The sequence below is a fragment of the Drosophila rhopaloa genome, unplaced genomic scaffold (genome assembly GCF_018152115.1).
Source record: "Drosophila rhopaloa isolate 14029-0021.01 unplaced genomic scaffold, ASM1815211v1 contig_163, whole genome shotgun sequence".
Lineage (NCBI taxonomy): Eukaryota > Metazoa > Arthropoda > Insecta > Diptera > Drosophilidae > Drosophila > Drosophila rhopaloa.
The window spans coordinates 715,325-733,706 of record NW_025335043.1 but is presented as its reverse complement, the minus strand read 5'-3'; positions in this window follow the sequence as shown (position 1 = coordinate 733,706).

Here is an 18,382-nt window from a genome sequence, read left to right as displayed (position 1 = left end):
TATTTGGCCCATAGAGAAACCTTCAAGTTTGAAAAAAAACTAATCTGAGGTAAATTTGTTAGTGTATAAATTTCTTTTCTAAACAACTTTAGGTATTATTTTAAATATATTTAATTTTAAATAATTTTAAGAAACTAGTGAGCCTCAAAGTAGGCAAGATAAGTTTTGTTAAAATTCTCTTTGTGTTTATGGCACTTTTAAACAAGTAAGAGCATATACAGGGCGATGTCTATGTCTGTTAGTCTTGTCTTTCTTAATTTAGTGTCCGTTTTTCAATTTCAGAGTTTCGCATATTAGTCAGCATGCCAGGAGCAGCGGCAACAGCAACAGCGGCAGCAGCAACACCAGACACAGCAGCAACATCAAGCGCAGCTCCCATGACTCATTTCGCCTGATGCGCGCGACATTAAGAGACAAGGCTGAGGCATACAAAAAGAGGAAAAACACAACGGCTACGAACCCAAACACTCACTTGACTTGAAAATCTGCAGAGGAATAACTGACAGTGTACACAAGCAGCACTAATTGCTGTAAAATTGCAACCGGACTGGGGGGAAATCGGGGACTGCGGGAGGACATAGAACAACAGGAGAACACAAAAATCACAGCAGCTACAACTGGCCGTGTGTTTGAAAAAAATCTTAACGGAATGAATGCAACAAACGAACGAATGTGCAACGAAACAAGCAGCAGCAGCAGCAGCAACATGAAGCCGCAACAGCAACACAAGCTGCAAACAACTCAATTAACACAAACAACCAGCCAGAGAATCGCGCAAAAGTTGCTGTTGCCGTTGGGCTTAGCCCAGCCGACCGCGCCCCCAATTCCAGGGCCGCCCTTTTCCCCCCTGACCAATTCCCTTTGGTCCTCGTTTTCTGGACACTTTTTGGGCTGTCCCCAACGGCCCCTCGGCAATGCAAATGAATGCAGCTTGGTTTTGCGGCAGGCAACATATCTCCAGGCAGTGAAATTAAAGTGAGCATGTGAAACATAATTAATGTAACATAATCATATTAAATTTATAGACTAAAATAGTAAGATCCGTTTTTGAGACATTTAATTTTAAAGAACTGTTTTGATTTTCATTAATAAAATGTAGCACATAACTCTATAAAGGCAAATTGAAAAACAAATAAGACTGTATTCATTATTGCCCACTAAGACCTAAGAAACAAGACAAAATTTGGATATAAAATTGTGTAAAAATCCCAGAACTCTATAAATAAATAAAAATATCGTTTTGGATTCGGGTTGACCTTAAAACGAATCCCATTTCATATACAACGACATCTCGTTTTCTGTTAAAAAGTTAAGGTTATGCACTCAACCTCACCTACAATTAAGTAAGAAAGACAAACTTTTCAAAACGAATTCCAAGCCTTTGATCATTTATGATTTATGAGCTGAAACGCTTTCAGTAGATTAGCAAACTGTCTAATTTGTTGCGTCCACATCGACAGGCACATTGTGGCAATCAAAAGGAAAATGTTCCTTTCTTCGGGATCACTTTGTGGACTCGTCAGGCGAAGCCGCCACAAACCGAAGGAGTCTTGAGTGGCGATTCCTGCGGAGCGGGAAGCGGGCTAACTTAAATTGCTAATACCTGACATTGGAATGTTTTTAGCACTTCAGTTGTGTTTGGACAACAGCAACAATGGCAACTGCAACAGCAACAGCAACACCAACAGCAACAAGCGGCAATGACTTGGCCAAAAGCCATTGGCAGTTTGTGCTAAGCCGCCACAGAAATGCAGATGCGGCTGGAGGCATCCTCATGCATTTATGCAGACGTAGCTGCCGCCAGCTTGTCGTCGATTTACCTTCTGCCCCCCGAATACCGCTCCCCCTCCGCCAATCACGTCCCCCCTCTACCCGTTCATCACCCCTTAACCAACTGCTTAGCAATGCGCATATATTTGCCAAGTGTTCGAACGGCTTTGATCGACGTGGCTGGCTCGACTCGAAGGTGTCGGCTAGCGGGGATTTCTCGGTCAGCCGAAAAAGAATAAGAAATGCCATCAGCCAGCAGGTGTTGGCTCCGTCTCTCGAAAAAAACCAAATCCCAGCCCCAAAAGCCATCGCCAAATTGATTTGTCAATCGCAGAAACCGCAAACCTGCGCACATTTCGTTGGCATTTGAAAGCCATTTGAATAACATTTCACCCGGCCCGAAGACTTAAGTCAGCATTTGATATTTGTTTTTTTTTTTTTTTTTGCCGTTTGGGAAAGTACCACATTTGAGCAGATGCAGGAACTGCTGGTTGCATTGGGATACAGGCTAGCGATTGAAATAATTACAGTAGAGTGTTTACCCTGATTGCGTTGCTGTTTGTTTTACGGAAACTGCTTTAGATATAGCTGGATGAAATACGGTTAAATGAGGTTTTCGCGGTGTCCGCGCGGAAAATAATGGTTATGTTTGTAGATCATAACTGAAAGAATAAATTTATAGGTTTTTATACAAAATAAACCGTATATTTATTGATTGTGTTTTCTATAATTGAAGAGAACAACAATTATTTATTAAAATAATTTGTACAGCTTTTCTTTATTTCAAATTTTTAATATTTTTGGTAAAAAATATGCCTTTAGCACATCCTTGTTAAAAAGGGTTTTACAAAAAAAATGTATATGGCACTTAAGTTAATAGGTTTTCTTCGTGGTATTAAATGGCATATTTTATTTTGATTATTGGTGGTATCCTATGTTGAAATCCCAAGTTCCTTTTAAATAACTTTATTATATACTTAATCCTACTGTTTTTGAAATCGCAGAAACCTTATTTATGCTATCCCGCATGATTTTATTCAAGACAAAGTATTTAAATAAAAAAGCATACAAAAGATAAGCAATTTCGATCTGTTAATAACCAGTTGAAAATTATCTCTCCTTTTTCCCGTGCAGTGTTAATGCAGCTGCAAGTTGTCCGCGCCGTTGTCATCGTGGTTGTGGCAGTTGCTATTGGTACTGCTGTCGCAAGTTGCCGTTGTGCCCGTGGTTGCAAGTTGTCGCCGGGTCGGTCCCTTCGCCAATTTGTTGCTGACACGGCTGACGAAGAGAAAGAGGGGCTTGGCCCAGACCAACAGCAACAGTTGGCAATGGAAGCGCATAAAAACTAATTGATTGGATGCCAAGATGTTAAGCGCATAACGGCAGCGGCAGCGGCAGCGGCAATAGCAGTTGCAGTTGCAATGTCGTCGCTGCAGCAGCAACATCCCAGTCTTTCAGCAACTTTTATTCAATTTAAATGCGCTTGCAGCGCCAATTCCGATGCCAACTGGATGCCCCGCCCTGTGCCGGCCAATTCGCTTAAATTAATTATTTTTTATTAACTTTTCGCTCATTGATGAAATTTTTCAAATATTTCCCCGCATTCCCGACTGCTGCGGCCTGCCGCAAATTTGTCGCATGCGACTTTTACACTGATCGTTTGGCATTTTTGTTGCGCTGGTCGGCATAAAGTTTGATGGCAAGTTAATAAAATGATATTGCCGTCGGGAATATTTGGGATTTTCGGGGAAGCCATAAAAGACTGCGGTACACGGCACTCGGAACCTTCGATTTCACTTAAGTGCTCCTTCTCTATCTCGGGGCTAACGGGAGTGGTTCTGGCCGGGCCAGGAATACCCCATAACCAGGAATATCTACCCGGTTAATCGCGTCAACTCGTTATCGTGTGACGTTAAATCCACTTCTCTCCCAAAACGCAGGCGCGCATTTATCAAAAGTTATTGCAAATTAATTGCAATCTGGCCGGCTCAATCTGCGGCATCATCTCGAGGCGATCTGGCCAAGAGCCAGAGACGTCTGGCATTTTCGGGCCACGGCTGCTGCTTACCAAAATTTATTGATGCCTTATTAGCTGATAATCACAAACACACTCGCGAGACCGTCTTGGAAACGGTAAAAAAGTATTCAACTCGCCTGGCATATTAAAGTGCATTAAGATAATTGAAATGGCCAATAAAAAATATTTTCCCTTTCCAGACTGGCTCCATCCGCTCCATCGGTGTCAAGAACTTGTCCGAAGTGTTGAGTATCGCGCTTTGGGCGTTTTCAGTTGGCTTTTTTTCGGGTTCTGGGTTGGTTTTCGACTCCAATTCGGAGTTGTAGTTGGTGCTGGATATCTCGAGGTCTCGGGGTCTTGGGTTCGCCGCTGAGTTATTTGTGTGCGCCTCTCAATGGAGCTGTTTTTTCTCGGAACCCACTCGCACTCGGTGCTGAAACGTTTTTCAATTTCCACATTTCTCATGTCGGGGAGTTTTGATTTAGTGATTATGCCGGCTTCACCTCGCCCCTGGCCCGATCTGGTTGCATTATGTATATGAGTTATTAATAAGCTTTCTTTTGATAAGCCAAGCGGCATTCTGCAGTTTATACAATGGGCGGCCATTTGGTACCAAGTGTTTGCTTAAAATGATTTAAGGCGTTGCCCCAGCGAAATCGGGATGCGGCTGAGCCAATCCAGGACATCTGATAATTGTTTTCACGGTTGTTCTTTGTTTTTGCTGCCACTTGAGGGATTGCTTGGCAGTTTATATATTTTGCAAGATTCTGTGGTAATCAAAAAAAAAACGAAAACATTTAATTTAACAAAAAAAGGCAGGCCAAAGTTTATATACCCTTGCAACCTCTTACAAAATCCATATTTAGATTCCGATACTTAAAAACAATGAAGTTAGGTCGAGTCTTCGGAAACTTAAAAATGACAATTAAATATGAAAAAACGGTAAAATGGATTAACCTTAAAAAGACAAATTTGTATGCCGATTATTAGAGAATCAGACCACAAGCCTTAAGAGGTAAAAAAAAATGGATGAAACGGAAGCTTTTCAAAAGCGATTGTTAATAAAAAGAGATAATTTTCTGAGCCATGAGGAATGAAATCATTCTACATTTGTTAACGATATTGCGTTGACTAATAAGTAAAGCTGTTTGCGTAGACAAGCATCACACTGTTAGATCCCTTTCAGTATTTATTTGTAGTTTTAAATGGTTAAAGTGACGATTGCTAGCAAACAATTTCAGGTGAGCCAAATAAAATATTTCCATCATCCGTTACTTAAAGTCAGAGCCTACCAAGCTTTGGATATTTAAGTGAGCCTATAGTTGTATAGATTAAATGAGTATGGAAGACAAGGATTGTGTTCAGCTGAGTATAAAATAGCCTATAAAAAAGGCAGCATTAATTATCCGGTGGATATGCACAAGAGTTTCCTGGTTTTTTGCGAGCGAGATATCGAAAATACTGGCCCTGCATTAGTCAAGGTGTGGATACCTTTCGAAAAGTATCTCTTTCCCTAACTGTTCGGGGGTTATTTAGAACCTTTCCACCTTGACGAGTCCCATAAATTAGCCATTGCCTGGGCCATTGCCATTGCCATTACCAATACAATTACTATTTCCATTTCCATTCCCTTCCTGCGGAGAAGGCTGACAGCATTTACACCAGGAAGTAAGCGACCTACAAGCGTTTGTTTGGGGCTTTCCAGGAATTTTCGAGGCGTAGCAACTGTTTGTGACATGTTTTGATTTGTGTTGTCGACGTTTACGAGCTTGTAACTCTTGCGAGCACAAAGCGAGGTCCGGACCCTGGACCTAGGCCAAAATCCGAATCCAAATCCGAATCCAAGAAAGAGTCCAGAACCCAGGACCCACCAGACCCACCAACTTGGTCGCCACTCACTCGACACAGAATCGAAATGTTATCGATGACATTAAAAGCGATAGGGGGCTTTCATCAATTACAAGAGTTTGTTGCCCGACCAGGCCAACAACATCGCCCATCCAGGCTTAGTTCAGCTCGGCCTACGCAGCGAAATTGTAAATTATTACAATGCAAATGATTTCCATATTGTAAATATGATGTGAGTGCTGATAAAGCAGCGGGGCTGGCAAAAGGGAACCGCCTCTGCCTGTTGGCCAAGTTTATGCAAACAAAAGTTCAACGCATTCAAAGTCAAGGCAAGAGTCGGAGCAGAGCAGTTAAAGTAATTTTGCGAGTACGAGTACCGTTTTGGGCCTGCATCTTGGCCTGGCTTTGGCTTTGGGTTAGGGTTTTTGTATGGGTATGGGTATGGGTTTGGGCTTGGGTCTCGGTTTCCTTTTGGCTGCCTTGACCACCACCAACGTCGCCGGCAATCAAGTCAACTCCGCGCCGAACTGTATTAACTCTTGTCTCTTGGCCCGGCCAACTGTTGCTCTTTTGCCAAGTTGTGCCGTCTGCTGTCAGTTGGCATCTTCCTGTTTGCACAAAACGTCACGTTCGAGTCACGTTTCCAACTGCCATCAATGGGGTGCCCGGGCACTTAGTCTCGCCCATAGCCGCAGTTGATGTTTCCCACAAATTTAAGCCGCGTTCGCCATTCGCAGTTTGCAGTATTCGGCCAACAGTTCGCCATTCGGATCTCAGAGTTCGCTGGGCGCTGGCGTAACGCAACAATTTCGCAATCACCTGACAATGTGACAGGTAATAGTCGTGTCCAGCATGCTAGACATTTGCATACTCATAGGCACGGGCAAGAACTGTGAAGTAATTTCGATGCCAGGCGAGCATCGCTCGATGGTCACCTCATGTCTGTCTCTGGAGCATACTGTGATAAGTAATTGCATTGCGTTTTATGCAGAGAGAAAAAAATGTAAAGCTACTTCAAAAGCTAGATCCAAAAATTTAATCCTCTCTCGTGTCTGTATAGAACAACTGATTTCTAGCTAAAATGTAATGCACAAGCAATCTACAATTAATAAGTCACTCTAAAAATTATTATTCAGTTCGAGTTTGATCTTTTTCCTGCATTTATTTGAGAATGTAAGCTAATCGCAAGAATAATTTGCAAGTAATGTAAGTAATTGGTACTAAGTTATTTTTGAGACCTACGTTTTCTAAAAGTTCTTATAGATCTTATAGATCTTCAACAGATATTTTTAAAAAATTTCAAGTCGCACATCTAAGAGAGATATTGATAAATTGGTTCTAAGCAGTTGGGAACTAATTTTAAATGTTGATAAATTTTATTTTCATAATTTTTTAAGAGAGAGTTTTAGTAGTTAATCTAATTTGATAAAATCATAAGGAAATATAAATGTTCTTCTTAAGTTTTAAATATCTGTTAATTAGATACTTTAAAGCTATTTTCCGTGTGCAGCGGAGAATTCGCTTCGCACAATTTGGCCCATTGCCAGCGAAACCTAGAAAATCCGAAGAAACCAAAGCAAGCCGAAGAATATCCATTCATGAAACGGGCACCCGCCTTGAAGCTGCAGTTGAAACCGAACCGACTCACAGCCATATAAATTGCTGAGATTTCTCTCCGCTTTGACTGCCTGCCTGCCGTGTTATTAAAAGTTCAACCCACATGAGAAGCAATTTGCAAACTGTTAGAAGGAATAAATAGTTTAGCAGGGAGGCAGAAGGACCTTAAGTGGCACTTGGCAGAAATTTGATAAGCCAGTGGAGTCGGCCGAGATGCATTTGCACCTGAATTGGCTGAGCAGCGGGTCAGCTTTGCAAAACAACACCGAAAGTGCAGATTTTCCCTGGCTCAGGAAAACACTTTGCCCTGCCATTGCCTTTCCTTACAGCTTTCAGTTTTTGGCTTTTTTCTGCAGCTTTTCCCATTTCTCTGCCTCTCTCTTTGGGTGCCAGAAAAAATCTCCTTTCGACCAGATTTTGTTTTTTTCCTCCGATGCCAAGCCTTCTTTGACTTGCTCTTCTGCCTTTGACTCTTGCCTTGTTTGCTCTTTGCTGATTATTTCACTGATTAAGTTTATGGTTCATAAACCAGAAATTTCAATTCAAATGCAGAAGGGGCAAGAGAAAAACGAAAGATTTTAAATAAATTACAAGCGCATTTTGTTGCCCCACGTTGTAGGCTAATTGTATGCAGAGGCAGCAGCGAAAAGTATCCAAGAAAACCCACCTGTGGGACGGGATGCACTGGGATGTGAGTGTGATTTGGGTTGGGTTCTCCGCCTCGGCCAGGCAGCACACTATATTGTAGAGGTCCGGATTGGGTAAGCGACAGTTGCAATTTGCAATGCGCTTGTAAGATGCTTTCGCCAATCTTTTAATAAGAATCAAACACTAGACGAGAGAATTCAAAACCATTTCGTATATGAGCAGTCCCCAAACTTATCGCTGATCGCCCCGGTAGGTAGGTAGGCAGTTTGTTAGACAGTTCGGGCCAGCCACCAGCCACCAGCAGATGGAGATTCCGGCTCACATCTCGGCCTGGTGTGCAGCACACAATTCCTGCCACAGCCAGCTCCCTGCTCATTACACTTGGCCTGGTCAGCCCGACCTGGTCTGCCAATCATGCGTTTGGGCCTAGCTGCTATCCAGTCCACTCTCTGGTAATATTTCAGTCAGACACATTGCGAAATTGAGCATTAGAATCATAGAAATTGAAAAAAAAAATATTTTTTGCGTTTAAGTTTGCCAAATTATCGTTATTACTACAATCCTAAAAATAAAATATTTATTTGTTTGTTTGTTATATGCACCTATAATAATAATTTTAAAGGTGTAAAAATATCCTTGTTTAAGTGAATATTTTATGAGTTTGTTGTTCTAGACGTTTAAAAAATATATGATATTTATTAAAGATTTATTATTTTTCGCCTTATTTGCTCTTACCAATGTAAAACCATTTTTAAACATTTTATAAACATGAAAAAAGTCAAGCCACTTTTCAGAATGAACAATTTGTAAAATTAGCCATGAAATAACTATTTTAGTTTGGCATATATTTTATAAGATAAATTCCAACTTATAAAATCAAAAAGTCGCAATTTGCAATAAAAATGGATATCTATGAATTGAAATTCTCCTGCATTAAAACAAACAAATTTGGAGCTAGAAGAAAATATAATATTTGAAAAACAAATTTTTCAAGTGCAGTCCCCTAAACCTTCTTCGTCTGTTCCTGGCCAAAACAGAAGTTCTTGTCGCTTGTTCCTGTTACCCGGTTGTTCGGCGCAGCCGTTGAATATTTCAAATCGCAATCAGTTGGCAGGCATCTCAGTGCCCGGCTACCGATTCGCTGGATGGGCGATCCATTCCGAGGGAACTGGGTGCCAGGCGGGTGTACTCACCGCATTAGTTTCAATGCGCCTTAATTTATTAAAATATCAAATTTAAGTACATGCTCTGCAGCGGCGAGAACGGCAGTCAGTGGTAGCCAATATTTGTGGCAGCTGCAATCGAGATTTGTGTGTGATTAGTTGCGGCTGAAATTGGAGAACCTTTGGAGTCCTCAGAGGAAACCTGGTGATAGATGGCCTTGCTGGGGCCAGAAGAAATTGAAATTGAATTCAGGCTTGACTTGGCCATATTTATAGCTTGGCATCTCTGCATGGACTTTTCGTTCAACCCATATCTTGCCAATCGCTAAACTTTCGTAAGGCCAACTTTTCGAGGCTAATCGCTTTGCACTTTGGCTTAACGCAGGGCCACGCCCCTTGGCCCACAACGTCTGACACATATTTTGAGGGACTCTCTTTCATTTTTTTTGGGTGAGCTCGAGTACGTGTATTAATTAAACCCAAAGGAATACCACACAGCATACAAGAACCACAAAAAATGGCAACACAAAGGAAACATAAATTTTCCAGCAAGACACTTTCCTTGTGGACTTGTCCCCCCAGACTTTGATGGCAAAACCAAGGAACTTGGCCCGAACCAGAAACAGAACCGTTAGCGTTTTGCTTTTGCTTTTGATCTTTGGCGCACAGACACATTAACATAAATATGAGTGCGAGATAAGTGAAGAACACACCCAGTATGAGCAGTACTACGAGAGGCCCGCTGATGAGAAATGAAAATTCGCCAAAGGAGTTTTGCGGCTGGGAGGAGCCTTGGCTGCAACTTGCCTCATTGACATGCGTTAGACAACTGTAAAATACTGCAAAACAGCAACTGCAAAATTGCAAGACGGCGAGCGTTTGGGCGTGATAGCGCTGAGTGGGCGTGGCAGCTGCATCTGGCAGGAAAATCTCAATAGATGATCGTAAACACCATTTTTGCTTAGCGGTCAGAACGAATTTCATAGCGCTAACAAAGCTCGTGGAATAAAAATATTCGTTGTTGGGGGGAGTGGCCGCTGTAAAAAGGCTGGCAATGTGTTTGACACATCGGCAACATATGACTAGCTGCAAATGCAAATGTTGCAACAATCCCAGATGTGGTAAATCAAAAAAATTGCTATCTAACGGATTTTTTTAATGCTATTTTTAATTATAACAATCAAAATTTAATTATTTTAAATTTTACTTTTGCCAATTATAAAAATTGTAGAAATAAATATAAATTTAAAATAAATTTAAGCATTTAATTTATTTGATCAATTCATTTTGTGACACAAATGTATATGTATCCAGTGCTTTTTAAATTATTGTTTTATAGTTAGTAAAACATTTTTAAACCAATTTTTTTTTTCGTCTAGCAAAAATTACACATAAGTCTGAAATATTAATCCATGAAATAATATATTTTGTAGCCCAACGACAACATGGGGCTTGCAACCTTGCGATGTTGCAGCTAGCCCAGAGCCCAAAGACCAGCGATTTCAAGGTGTGTAGATGGTGGAGGCTGCAATAAGATTTCCCTCTCGGTTTTGGGCAATCAAATGATGCCTCCTTGATGGCCGACCGCCAGCCCAACTGCCACAAGATGATGATGTTGCTGATGACCAGTACGACAATGGCAATGGCTCGTTGTTGCTGGTTCTCTGCCCGTTGCTGTTGCTCTTGCTGTTGCTGTTGGCCGTGGCTGATGTTGATGGGCCAATGTTTCGGTCAGTTGCCATAGCGAATCGCAGTGCAATGCGCAACACGTTAAGGGTTGCCGCTGCCCCTTCTTTTTAGCCGCAGAGTCAAGAGGCGGCGGCAAACAACGCGCAATTTATAAAATGTCTTAATTTTTGCGTTGCCATTCCCAAGCAGCAACACCAGCAACAACACACTGCCAATATTCGGCTGGGCGTCTGGCCAAAAGCGCCGCAGGAAAGCCGCAGTCGTTTGGCTTAAGCATCGCTCTAGAGATGAGTGCTGACTGGGTGTTTTTGCCCAGCAAGATCACTTCAATTTGTTTATTTTTTTCATGTTCATTGCCAAAACGCCGGCGAAACGGTCTGAATCGGGGCGTGACACGAGCTGGACTCCTCTCCAGCACGAATTGGGCTTCCAGACGCTGGCCAGTTGACTAAAATGACTGACGCTGATGGCTGTCAGTTGGTTGGCCAACTTGATGTTGCTGGTGGTGTTGCTGTTGCTGTTGCTGCTGCTGTCGTCGTCATCAATTTTTTTGTTGCCTGTACTCGCAGGACTGCTGGCCGTGTTGCTGGCGATAAATTGCATTTTAAGCGTATTCCCTGGCATTATTATGACTTTATAAACTCTGCGGGCTTTATGCCCTCGCACAATATGCACTTTGCATTTGTTGTAGCCAAGATGCTGTGTTGCCGTGTTGCTTTCTCACCGCCCCAATGCAACGCCTTTTAGCCGAAGCCGAAGCTAAAGTCTTGGCCTGACGAGGTGTGAGCTATTTTTATATATTTTGATTGGCAATGATGAAATGCACCATGCACTCCATGGATTCATGGATTCATGGATCCACTTGGGGCCAGCCTCCAAGTTCCCTTTTGTTGGTCAATCGGGCCACTTGATGCGGCTCAAGTCTTCTTCCCCTTTTCAGCTCGTAACAAGATAATTGCTTAATTTGATTAGCAATTGTTGCCGTTGTTAGCCAAGTTGCTGCTGCTGCTGCTGCTGGCGGGGCGTGCAAATTGCTAACAATTTTGATATTTAAATTATTGAGCCTGTTGCCGTCGTCGTCGTCGTCGGCTGCAGCGGCAGCAACAACAACAACAACAGCAGCAACATGACAGCTCAATAAACATTCCATCAAGAATGGAGTGTAAAAATCCAATTTTCATAAGTGGCCCAGCCAAGGCAGGCAGTTCAGGCTACTGTCCTTCGCTCGTCCTTGCATAAATTAGCAGATGCAGCTGCAATCGCGCAGTTGCTGGCAGTGGCTGCCTAATTATGAAATTTATTTTTTATAAGTGAGCCTAATTTGTCAATTATTCGGACCATATAGAGGAGGTAGTCTTTGCGTTTTAAATGCCCATCTTATTTTCTAACTACGAAAGCTTTCACGTACATTTCCACATCATACTCCATAATCCAAGTGACGAGGAAGCAGCAGCATCAACATTGTCGGCAATTAAAGACCTTAAACGACTTTCTGGCTGAAAAGGATTGGTAGCGACACTCGATTGCTGTTTTTGTGGTTTTTACCTCTTTTCTGGCCACTTTCAGTCTCGAAGATTGCTGGTTTTACCTTCAAGCCCTTCACTCCGCGGCTGTTTATTTTTTCCTACTGATTAATCACTTTGGCGCGTATAATAAATTAAAAATTTCAGCAATTTTGAAAGTCAATTAATCATCGGGGAAGGCACTCTGTTTGTTGTTGCTGCCGCTGCCGCCGTTTTCAGATGTTGCTACCTTTTTTGCTGCCGTTGGGCAAGGCATAGACAACAGGAACAACAGCAACAACAGCAACATCGACAAACGGGTACAGCAGCAACATCAGCCACCACCGCCACGATGATGGCGACTCAAAAATGTCAGCCCATGACTACGCGTTGCACATTTTAGATGATGATGAAGTAGCCGGCAGATCAGCTTCGAGTTGGATCTTCTTGGTGAGAGAGGAGTAGTTGTCCCAGGGAGCCCGAGTTCCTGGAGACGATCTGGCCAGCTTAGAGGTGTGGCCGGCAGTACTTTCCTCCTGGCCGAGGCGACATATTCCCCGGCATTTGATAAATGAATGTGAGGGTCAGTTTCGTTTGGGGAGCTCAGACTCAGGCTCACTTGAGTTGAGTTCAGCTCCCAAACGGCAGCAGCAACTTTCGAGATATACGAGCATTTGTCAGATAAAACTGCAACGCCTTTCCCATTGTCAGTTCGCCACCGAGTCGGTCGTTGTTTGCTTTTGGCCATAAAATATATGGCCCCGTATCGCAGAAAGCTGCGAGTGTTGAAATTTAAGTTTTAATTTAAGCGATACGAAAAGGGCGAGACTGCGAGACTGCAGTCGTCGAATCGTGCACGAAATGAAGCCATTTTCATATTTATGAATTTTGCCCCTTATCGAAAAACGCTTCAATTGGCCATCGAGTCGGGGCCGGCAAATTAAATATGGGCAGTCATAAACGATACTGACAGGTCTTCGCGCGGGTAGCGGAGATCCCGAGGAGCTGGTGCTCGGAATCGACTGGAGTGGAGCATCCTCGCCGACTTAGCTGAGTTATTAAGGCATCTTTATAGCCAATCTCAATGAGGTGTGAAGTGCAATCGTTGTTGGCCTTTTTATTAATACGCAAAAATATATTTTATTTGTTGTTACGGCGTCGATCGCTTGCGATCTTAAGCCATTGCTGCCGCTTTAAAGATTTGTGTTTATTTTTTTATGGCCCGAGCAGGGGGGACTTTTATGAATCGTTGGCTCAAAGAACTAGGGTTGATTAGCGTGACTTGACTTGGCTATTTAATGACTTAATAAATCCGCAATAAACTGCTGTTGGGTCATCGCTTCCAGTTCAATTTCGCTGAATTACGCTCCCCACTTTCCCCCAGCATCTTATCTTATCCAGACATCGCCAATCCATGGCTGCATCCCTGGCTGCATTTCGGCAATAATTCATATTTAAGGCGCTGATCCGAGCTGAGCTGAGAACCGCAGACCTCAGACCCCAGACCCTTTCCTCTGACAGCCGAGGTCGTTCACTTGTCGTCTTAATTAAGTGCGTGCAGAAAACAGATTGCAGGAAGGTGGAAAACGGAGGTAAGGACATTTTGACTGCGGCGTCGCGGGGCTGTCAGGGAAATCCCATAAGCCGACAGCCAAGTTGTTTTATGGCCAACTGGGATACTTAAATGCAGGTCACAGATGCAAATGCCGCCGCGCTGCTCGTGCTGCCAATTATTTATTAACATATTTTCCCTTTGGCCAGTTGGCAGTTACCAGTTCCCAATGCCGTTTGCAGTTTGCAGTTCGCAATTTGCATTTGCACTTTGCGCAATTAACAGAAAAGTGTGTTGCCGTTTAATGGCCAACGTTGTCATACGTTACATGTGTAAGCTGCTAACGGTTTGGTGATGTTTTTTTTACGGGTCGAAAAAACAAATGGTTCAAATGCCGTGACTTCCTGGCCATTTCTTCACAATCGGTTCGATTCGATTCGATGCAGAGGTGCATTTAAATTTGAATTTGGGAATTTCAAATCGAATTTCGGCTGCGCCAAGTGCCAAACCAGGGAAGAAACCTTAAAAAAAAAGAAGGTAAGAGACGACCGCGAAATTCACGCCATAAGTAGAATGTGATTTTCTCGCGTTGCCGTTGTTGATGTTGCTGTTGTCGCGTGTTGCCTGGCTTGTTACGGTGCCCAAATATGAGCAACATCACGAGAATCGTGCGATTTGCCTTGCATATATTTTACAATCCCAATCCCAGTCCCAGTCCCAGTCGCAATCCCAATCCCAAGCCAATCCCAAATCCCAAATCCAAATCGCAATACCCAATTCCAGGCCGACAGCAGAAACATCTCCAAGCTCCAACGTCATTACCAAAGGGGCGAACCTTTCTTCCTCCATTTTCAGTTAAATCCAACTCGAACTCGGAGCGGGAATCGTAATGAAGTTATTTGTCCTGCGGCCATGTGAAATCAACGCACATATCCTTTTTGGCAATTGCAATGCGCCTGTCGCATAAATCATTTGCCACTCGCATGAAATTGGGCATAAATTTGCTCCACTTTGGCTCGAAGGAGTCGTGCCTCCACTCTCTGTCTTTCCCTCTCTTTTAGCCGAAAATAAGTCGTTGGCTTAACGAATTTCCAGCTGGCAGAGGAGCACATGGGTGTAGTCATCGCCAGAGGGACAATCTGTGGGTTAGTGATGCGTGATCCACGTGAAATGCAAATCTGACTGTGATTCTAGGCAACATTTTATGACTTTGGGGGATAATTATTGACAGACTAGCTAAAATGTTCAATGATTTCAACATAAATTGGATTACTTCAAATGCAGTACTTATTGGTTTGTAAAAAGCTTTCTTATTATAAAATAAGCTATACAACAAATATAATATTAGTTGCTGTTAAAATATATATTTTAGGGTCCTTAAAAAGTATTAAAATAACAATTTTCGTGACTAAAAACTAACCTAACAAAGAAACCTATATTTATAAAAATATATGTATTATAAAATATATATAGTGGTTTTGCGATATTTTAAAGTTCCCTATTTTAAGCTCAGCATTTTTTAACGAATAGCTATGAGTAGAATGCAGCATACCTCTGATTTCAGATATTTGTATTTAGTTATAAATAAAATGTAATATTATAAATTATTAATAATTATTATGTTTGTGGTATAAAATTAACAATAATTATTAGTAACTATTACTTCTGTTTGTATGTTACTTGCAAAGTGGTTGTCAGTTTTAACAGAAACCATTTTTATTATGAGCAAAGTAGGCTTTATCTCTCATGGTTACCAAAAATCTCAAAATTCCATCTTTGTTTACCAAAGATTTATTTTGAAGAGAGTGGAATTTGGCACACTCCCATCGCTGGAAGTGGCTGCCGCACCCACACGCCCCTGTTCCGTTGAGCTTTCCTCAGAAAATTAGCGGCAATTCGGTTATTAAAACAGCATGCCCAGGCAGACAATTGCCCCTGGTGTCGGGATGGAGATTGGGAGCCAGGTGAGCCAGGTGAGCGAGGAGCCCGGCCAGGACCCAGATTGCCAGATCTTTGGACCAGACCCAGACCCAGTTTCTCGTACTGTTACTGTTTCCGTGGCGACCTGTGAGCGTTTCGTACCTGCTGTGATAAATCAACGTGAGACTAATGCGCTCTTAACACGCGAATTATGATTTTGCAAATGATGTGAAGTGGGTTTCCCGAATTGCGGTCTTCGGGCGGGAGGAAGTCCAGTCGCTTGATTGCTTTATAATCGCCACGGTCTTGTGTCTGCGAGCCTGGCACTTAATTGCCGTTTAAAGAGTCTCCCGATGGGAAAGTGACCCCTGAACTATTGGTAATTAGTTTCGAGCCTGGCACAAGACAAAATCAACAGCAAATCAACACATGGGCTTGGCTCGGCTCCGTTTCCCTAGACTGCGGCTGACACACAGACCCAGTAAAGTGAACGTCTGAGCATTTAACCCAGTTATTATGACTGCCATTTATATCCAGGAATGGCAAGCGTTGGCCCAACGGAGTGTGGGGGGGGGCACAAGAAGCTCCTTCATTGGTTGTGTGGGTGTCCTTTTGACCCGCATGTCGTTTATGGTGCTGCTGTTGCGGTGGCCATTTTGCGGTCCTGCCCTGTTTGTCATCCTCCCACTGCCCACCGAATACCGCCCATCACCCCATTGTTGTCCGTTCGAGGTCGTCACACAGTCAGGACCTTTCCCACCACCACCCACCGCCCATCATCCAGCCATCCAGCCATTCAGCCACCCAGGAGCAGAAGCTGCGGAGGGCAAGGAGTCGATGGTCGATGGCAAATGCCACTGACAATGGCACAGTTTTGCATGCAATTGACTTTCACAGCTCGTTGCTTTTTACTGTCTGAATGTGTTGGCAGCAAAGAAGGGGAAGGGGGGGCTGGGAAATGTGGGTGAGTCTTGCTTATCGGTTATGCCACTGGTTTGGTCGGAAGCGGGGGGAGTTCGCTTTTTGATTACATTTTCGGGAACTTATCATATTCAGTATTTATAGTTGAGAATTGTTTCGAGTTAACAGGCACTATTTAAGCATTATGAAAGAATTGAATTAAAGGAAGCTAGATAAGTGGTTTTAGGTAAACAAAGTTTATATTATCGGAAAATTAAATATGATTAATTATTCAAAATCCTACGGTGTTTTTTGCGCGAATTTTGTTGATCCCAGGGGGTTTAAAACAACATAAATCGTTATTAAACATAATTAACGTCCGAGTGCACTAATACAAAAATGTTTAGTTTCGACTCGTTTTCATCCATTTATATCCACGCTGTTGCATCACTAACTTACGCCCCCCCCTTTAAAGTCAGCGGCAGTTCGCCGCGGACTAAACCCGCTACAAATCAATTTCGCTGACAGAAATAAAAAAAAATAATAAAATAGTCGCTAAAAGCAGCCGAACAGGGCACCACAATATGACTCGGCGAAGCACCCGGCGCCGGTTTACGGCCGGACAAGAGACCCAAAGGGCCCATCAGTTTGTGACGCTCGAGGTCAACGAGAGAAATCGTCATGCGCCAAACTAAAGCGGCCGAGGGACGATAGCTGTTCGAGTGGCAGAGATAGTTTCGCCGACGAGACCCATCGCGCGGACCGCAGTTAATAGTCGTCTAAAGAGCCCCAAGCCAAAAAGGCCGCGGTGGAAGACAAAAGGAACACCCCACAACCGAAATCAAAAACAACAGACAGGCGATCACAGCATTCAGCAAGCCTCAAATGTCAAGACACCAAAAGATGGACGACAATCCGTACAAATCAGCAACCAGGGACTTCAAGAATTCGATTGTCCGAGTGGTTCACAATAGGATCCACCATCTAAAGACACCACCACAAGGACACAGTCCGACACCCGTGTTTCAAAAAGCGCCACCAAAATCCCTTAGTGGTCCACTAAAAAACAAATTGTTCCGGCTTCCCGATCAAACATCTCATGTATTGTCTATATACAAACAAAACAAAGCCGATGAAAAAAGGTGAAATTGTTTTCGCAGAGACATTTCATCTTCAAATAACGTCCCTAACGAGCTTTGAAGCCATATGCCGGCACTTGGCCGGAAAAGGTTAAAGATCGAGGCAAGATAAAAAAAGGGCCGAAAAACTCCATCGAGGCCAAACCAGTGTACCAATTTCAAAAACTAACTTCAACCCCTTCTTCCTATCAGAATGCAAGAGGTTTGCGTAGCAAACTCACTAAATTGATTCTGATAGCCTTCCTTGCATCTCATATTATTGTGTCACAGAAACCTGGTTAAAGCCGGAGATCTTTAGCCCGAAGTTTTCCAGGTAAGTACACAATATAAGGTAGACCGTCCCTCTAGACGGGAGGTGGAGCTTAATTGGAGTTGATTCAAACTTCCCGTCTGAGGAGTTATTTTTGATGAATTCAATACCATTGAATTTATTTGTGTAAAGTTATCGCTTCCTGGTAACTTTATATACATAACTTGCCTTATATTCCGCCGTTGTCTGAACTTCCTGATTATTTAAATCACCTATCCGTTATTAAGTCCGTTGCAAATAAGCTTCCGATAGGGATCAGTTGATAGTTCTAGGTGATTTTAATATACCCGGAGTTACTTGGTCCACT